Here is a 7780-nt window from a genome sequence, read left to right as displayed (position 1 = left end):
ATGTTTTATTTTTACAGTGTAAATAAGCAAATTGAAAAATTAACACCAGCAGTAATAATTAAAAATATATATATTATATGTTTTTTAAAGAGACATAAGATGGAAAAACAGGATAAAAAACATGAGTTGAACATGTCTGGTATAAATAAAATCCTCATGTTTTTTCCTGATTTGTATTTATTTTATTATACAAAAGTATTTGTGCAAAAATCGTAAAATATTTCGACACATATGCCACACACATTATTTGTCATCCCTTCCTGATTTTATCATACTAAATTTAAATAACAGGCCTCATTGAAATCCATTAGAATTCAAGTAAAAATGGTGGCCAATGGCCGAATGCAAAGATGTCAAAGTGTGAGTGTTTGTATCTTCAGGATCTGGGTTGTTGTAGGAGGGATGTGGGTGGAGAAACAAACAGCCTGTGTGGCGTTTGGAGGCCCAGCTCTGGACGTGAGCCCAACATGCAGCGTGTTTCCTCACAACAAGGCAGCTCTCAAAGGCCAGACGGTTTCCTGACTTTGTATAGGAACACAATCAGGCCGGCAGGGCCAGAAGGAGGCGGAGGGGGACGAGTGGACGGAAGGGTTCCTGCTGTAGTTCTGCAGCCATGGGGTCTAAAAATAGAGCCGTTCTTCTGGGGTTTCACATGTTCCTGAACACCCAAAGCAAGTGGTAGACATGCCTGATGGTTTGTCCACACACGAGGAGGGGACAGAGTCAATCTGAGATGTTTGGAAGGTCAGAAAGAAAATGTACATTTATTTAAAAAGGAACTTTATACAGTGGCTCTTTCCTAGACATCCACATGGATTATTTAAATAGACATCTAAAAAAATGTTTCATCAAATCAAATTATTTTTTTTGTGGTTTAATCATCAGTTCAATCAAATTAAATTTAAATTTCCCACACAATTTTCCTTTAGTGCCACATTTTGAGAGCTAAAAGACAGAAATGCATACATTTAAACAAAACAAAAAGAAGAAATCTTAACTCATACTTTAAAAATGTAAAAAATAGAAATTATCGTACGGTCTGTAGGACATTTTAGCAACACTCCCTGCTTATGAAAAATTGATTGCACCGCTGAGTGACTGTTAATATATTTAAAACGTACAACTGCAGCAGCCTTCAGCACATGGTTTTAATGCACAGTAGGCCCGTTTGTTCATAAATTCTGGAGCCGTTGCACTCCTGTGTTCTCTTCTCTCTATTCAGTGAAAAGTATAAAAATTAAAAAAAGATAAATTACATGCAAGTTTTGCAAAAAAAATAAATATAAATATTGTCTTTTGGGGTTTTTATTTCCTGAATTTAGGCCTTTCTTCAGGTTTGATGTGTAATGGTTGAAAATAAATGTTTTCGCTTTAAATTTCAGAATATTTTAATGCAAATTCATATTTATAATGATTTTTATCTCAGAAACCAGTCAATTCAAACTCCAAGATGCTGCAGCAACACCAAAATCCAATCATATCTGAATAAATTTGCTTTATTTGTGAAGCTTTGGTGTTATTTCAGCTCATCATGCCCTCATTCTGGACATTTCCCACCTTTTTTCTCAGCTAAACACAAGTTAATTTTCCCGTTACATTTATGAATGTTCAATTCTCTGCATTCCTGGTGGTTTTGACGGCCCCCCTCCACCCCGTCCTCCACCAGGAACAATGGTCTGGCCCTTGACCTCCATGAGTGGTGTCTTCACCCACGCACACAAGAAGTCATCGACAGAGATTCGTAAACTCATTTGTGTTCTATGCATCTTTTTGTATCAAATTAAATTATTTCTAAGATTTGTCCATGTTGAAACACCTCATTGTAGATTTTGGGATGTAAAGTTTGCAACCAAACCAGCTGCCTCGTGTTCCCAAATCACAAAACGTTTTCAATTTGGATTTGAATCAGCAAAATGTAGCACAAATGATTGACAACATCTGACTTTCAGTCACGTTTTCATTCATTCAGTTAAGCCCAGAATGAGTTAAAAACAGTGTAGTCCTACACAACATTTTAAAGATGAAAATACAAGTATGTGAGTGCTTTCATCTTAATGTCTCTAATCAAATGCCAACTAGTAAGAAGCATAAAGAGATTTTCCTTCAAGTTCCTGGCAAAGTAAAAAAAAAAAAAGAAAAGAAAACCAATATAAAACCATGTCTTAATAAGATGGACAATTACAATCCACACATTGACTGTATAAGAGAACTGGACAGAGCGAGAGTGATGTCACACATAGGAAATGCCTTGCCTTTGGCTCCAGCGAAATTTTGACGTTTGGACCCAGACGACAGTGATCGGTCCGAGTCGGTCTGACTCCACGTTTCCATGGCAACTACTGTCACCAATCAGGAGTGAGATTGTTGGAAGTCCACACACCTTCCACTAAAAGGAGAATCTCGGGGCAATATGTCAATCAAATATCAAGGTGGGGGTCAGGAGGGACTACATGCTTTTACTGGAGCATCTGATTGGTCACTTTCTAAATTGAATAGGTTGTGATGAAGAAAATAAATCTAATATAAAATTAGGATTAAGGAAAACATATCAGAGCAAGAATGTTTACTCTGACAAATAGAATGACTGGGTATTCCCTTCTATTTTATAATATAGAAGTCCATGGGATTTTGGCTTCTTGGAGCCAGCAGGTACTTCCTATTTGGAACTCAACGGGGAGGAGTCTCTCAGTCCTTTTCTTAAATACAGTCAATGATGACACCTAGTCTTTACCTCTAATCTGGACCAAGCATTGATCCTTGTTCTGCTTGGAGGTGGAAGAAATGATGTAGGTCTGATTTAAATTTCACTTGTTCAAATTATATCCATCCATCCACCCATCCATTTTCTCATCCAGTCGTATCCCCTATGGAGGTCACAGGAACTTGTCCCGGCTACTGTTGGGCAAAGGTGAGGTGCACCCTGGACAGATCATTTATATGCATACTATACATTTGACATATAAGTGTTTTAAGAAATGTTTTTAAACTTTACCAAAAAAAAAAAAAAAAAAATTTGTATTTTTTTCCTGTTCCTGTACCAAATCAAGATGAACAAGTGTCACACTTCCAGTGTTACCTCAACACAGATCTGACTGCAACGTAAATTAAATTCTATAGGTTACTGAATTATACAGATACATTGTTTCTTGATGTTTTATTTTTTTTACCTAAAGCATTTTAGTTGTTTGCAGTCTATTTGTTGGCTACAGTACTTTAACCCAGTCAATGCTAATTAAAATACTTTATAGTAAAAGTATGAAGAATTATTGCAAAATAAAAAAACTCACAATATGTTCACAAAAACACTTTGTATGTTCAAAACAGCGACATTAAGTTGGTGGTTCCATTATAGTTTGGTTTAAACATCCATCCTGCCATGTTCCTTTAGAGTAACAGTCTATCCACCTACTGCTGGGTGAAGGCGGTGTACACCCTGACCAAGACACCAGTCTGACAGGGCCACACAATCACTCACAGTCACACACATTCACACCTATGAGGCAATTTACACACCAATGAACCTCTGGAGCATGTTTTTGGACAGTGGAAGGAAACCCACACATGCACGGGGAGAACGGGCAGAAAGGACCCAGCCAGGATTTGAACCAGAACCTTCTACCTGTGAGCCCTTGATTCACACAGACGCTGTAACATGCCAGGTCTCACTCTCTGAGCATGTAGTTTTAGTTGAAAACATTTGATTTGATTTTAGAATGTGTAAAAGGACAGTGTGTCTGGATGCTGCTATTTAGGTGACAGTAAATTTACTTAATTATAATAGTTAATAAGACATAATAGTTTGTTATCAAAAGAGATTATCTTGTTGGAAATTAAATGACAGAAGAGTTGAATAAAACTTCCACTTTCATCTTATTCTTGGTTAAATCTTATTTAAACCATGTTTTTTTAGGCTTAAATAAATTTTTTGTAAAGAAAATGATGTCAGTGCCATATGAATGTAAAGTTAAGCTTTAAATTCTGAAGGTCCAAACAGACGATTTCATGATTATGAGAACCCTGAAACTCTGTTTTTTGATTCTAATAAATAGTTTTTAGTTCCTCAATTATATTTTATTATTGTTCTATGTGTTATTTTCAGGTTTAGGGCCGGATGGAGCTGTGTAGCATTAAAAAATGTTTTTTTTGAACCACTAAAAAGTTACAAATGTGCATTAAAAGTGGAAAAGTAGATGTCCGTATTGTCATCCTTTGATGAGAACAGCAAAATATTGATATTTTGGTCAATTACCCTCCACTGCATCCACAGAAGAAACCCGAGAATTTGGGCCATTAAATCTGACCCACCCCCACCCCCCACCCGCAGACACCTGACAGAAGCTGAGACTGTATAGTTCAGAGGCTCTGGATAAGCCTCATGTTTTATTTGCGAAAAGCGGCCCCATTGTCCCATAAGTCACCTCACACAGCACTCTTCTGCTTCACGCCAGGCTGAGCCTGTCCTTCTGCGTTAGCATCAGCCGCTGCTGAAGCACTTAGCTTGTGTTCCCCATGTCCTCTGTGGAACAGACAAACATCCATTTGGAGGTCCTAGGAAACTTTGAAGCTTTTTCACCCACTCACTGAGCTCGAAAGGAGCCGTGTGCATTTGTGACGTTACACCAATTCTTTGTCCAATTACTGCCGTTCCTCATGAATACATTTAGGGGAATCAAACAGGAGCTTGCAGCCAAGCCGGAAGAACTTGATTGGTGGGAACCATTAATTATACATATATATTTTTAATTTAATTCCCTACAATTGCAATACTTCCACATTTGGTCTCCAAATGTTTCCTGATGGTCTTCTTGCTGCAGCACTGGTGTGACGTTGTCACATCTGCTGTCTAAAGCTACGCTCACTCTGGACATTTGATGTGCGCTCAAGAAAGTGCATTTCTGAACGCACGTATAGCCTATGGTGTTCAGACTGAACAAACAGGGAGGGGCTTCTTCTTGTTTTTCTCTCCCTAACAGCTGGAAGAGGCTTGGTGTTAGAGTGTGATGGCTTTTATCTTTTATTGAAAATCAAGGGTAGATGCTGTCTGGCTTGTCGCCATGTCCTTGTTCATTAGATGAACCAAATCCACACGTCACTATCGAATCCAGTGACGTGTGGTGAGGTTCAAGGCTGGTGAGGTACTGACGTCATCACTCAGATTTACAAACGCATGAACCCTACAGAGTAACTGATTCTCCATTTGATTGGTTAGCAGTTAAAGTTTGTTTTAAAAGTAATTTCAATATTTCCATTTTGTTTACAAAATGTTGCATAGAAAAAATATCACCTAAGTTGTTATTTTTGACTTTTACTTATTAAAGAAGTTTGTGGGCTGATCCTTCTGAAGAAACACATGAATAACTTGTTTCTAGAAGTCTTCCTTTTCTTTCTTCAGTTTTAAAAGTCTCTCTGTCTCAATGAAGATCACTGCCTATGACGTGTCTCCACAAATTCCCGAATTCCATCCATCTTCTTCCCCTCATCCGATCGCAGGTGCAGAGGTCTAAGCAAATATGCCCAGACTTCCCTCTCCCCGCCCACTTCCTCCAGCTCCTCTGGGAGGATCCTGAGGTGTTCCTGGGCCAGCCGAGATACGTAGTCTCTCCAGGGTGTCCTGGGTCTTCGTTGGGACCTCTGCCCAGTGGGACACCTCTGCAGGGAGGCGTCCAGGAGGCCTCCGGACCAGATGCCTGAGCCACCTCAACTGGCTCATCTCAATGTCTCTCATAGCAGGCAGGTTCTGGGTGATGAGCCAGACAAAGAGCGGTTCAGAACCCCTTCATGAGTAGCAACATCATAGATCCAGTTGCCCGGATTGGCGGAGGGGCCCCACCCTGGAGCCAGGCCTAGGGTTGAGGGTTATAGGCGAGCAGCCTTCTGGCCGGGGCTCCTCCCACGGGCTCCAGTCGGGTTCAATGCAAAGAGAAATGTGGGATCAGTCTACAGTGGGCCCACCACTTGCAGGAGAGCTCAGAAGGGCCTGGTGCAATGTGGTTTGGGTGGCAGTCGAAGGTGAGTGCCTCGGCGGCAAAAACCTCGATCAAATTCCTGAGTTTAAATATGTAATGTTCCATTTAGAAAATGACAATAAAGAGAATATCTGGAAGGCTGCACTTGACTTGATATTGCTAACTCTATTATTCTTCAGTCCTAGTGTCACATTCTCTGGGCTCACCAGCGCCCTCTGTCTTGTGGCATGCGTACTGCGGTGAGGCAGGCAGACTGCCTCACCTAGTGGATTTCCAAAGCACATTTTTAGCAGATAAAAAGACAGACAGGTGGTGAGAAATAGAGACGTGAAGTAATAAAGATAAAGCATCTTTTATGATAATAGACTGAAACAGTACAGTGCATGCGTCAGCTGCAGGTCCAGTCGGTGTGTGCGGGAGAGGGAAGGCACAGGCTACCACTGCCTCACCTGCCGATTTCTCATGGATTTGAACGGAAAACGTTGAAACCCACACAGAAAAAAGTAATAATAGAATAGACACGTCTAAAAAAATAATATTTGATTATTATTAATAAAGAAAAGTATATTCATCTTATTTGCTATACAGTATGTACTTTGAAGCTATGCTTTGCAGGTGAGGCACAGCCTCACTTGCCTCTCTTGACTGATCAAATCCCTGACAGGTCGAAGTTCAACCTGGTTTAACTGGCGACACTCATTCAATGGTCACGCGTGTTGTATGTAGATCCCACTAACGGTCATAAAAATAAAGTGTAGATAAAGTAAAATACTGCGAATAAATGTATTCTTTTTTCTACATTTCTTGAAGTCCCACAAACTGTCCTCTTTTAATTATGATTATATTGTTTTTAGCCAAAAATAAAGTCAAGTTTTTAGGGGAAGGACTATCGCCAAGCATGAGTGAACTTGGTAAAAGTCCACACCCCTTCAACTGAAAGCGACTTGGGAAGGTCTGTCAATCAAACATTTCGAACGTTGAAGGTAGGGCCAGCAGACACCACGTGGTTTTACTGAGACATCTGATTGGTCCATTTATAACTGGAAAATTAGGATTAGAAAGAAAATGTTTAGAAGAATGTATCAGAACAAAAATGATTATTCTGGAAAATAAAATGACTGATTAATAACTGTCTATTTCTCTATATGATTTTGATTTCTTGGAACCAGCAGTTACTTCCTGTTTGGAACATGAGAGGGGAGGGGTTAAGCTGTACAGTGATTATACTGTCAATGCGGTGGACTTATTGGTGGACCCAAAACTGAACACATGCTTCTGTATAACTTTGAGTTTAAATTATATATATATTAAAAACAAAGATAAAAAGATATACATTTGTAGAACTCTATAATTGATGTTTTCTTTGTCACATTTTCTTTGACTTTGTAGATCAAGCACCCATTGATTTTACTTCTAAAAATTTCAGCAAAAAGTGAATACACATCTGTTGTGCTGGAGATACAATCCAAATGCTCATGAAAAAAAGGAAATTGAAATTGAAACTTTTCTTGACAAAAGTTAATTTTTTTTGTTAAATGTCTGTCCTATTGTCTCGTTGGTGCAGGCGTGTTAAAACCGTCTCTCTTTGGTCCAAACGGCTGTTCCATTGATGCTACCAAAAGAAAACACAATGATCCGTTTATGGAACTGCAGCTGGAATAATCTCATTTCCTTCAGATTTCACATCCTGGCCCAGATGTGAAACACTGACAGCACTAGAGGCACATGTCAAAGACCACTCTGAGAAAGACCATGAGAACTGCTGTGAGATTCCCCAGTTACACAGTGCTGATGTTAACTCCTGCGTGTATTTC

This window comes from Oryzias melastigma, linkage group LG3 (genome assembly GCF_002922805.2).
Source record: "Oryzias melastigma strain HK-1 linkage group LG3, ASM292280v2, whole genome shotgun sequence".
NCBI lineage: Eukaryota > Metazoa > Chordata > Actinopteri > Beloniformes > Adrianichthyidae > Oryzias > Oryzias melastigma.
This window is presented reverse-complemented; position numbering follows the sequence as displayed.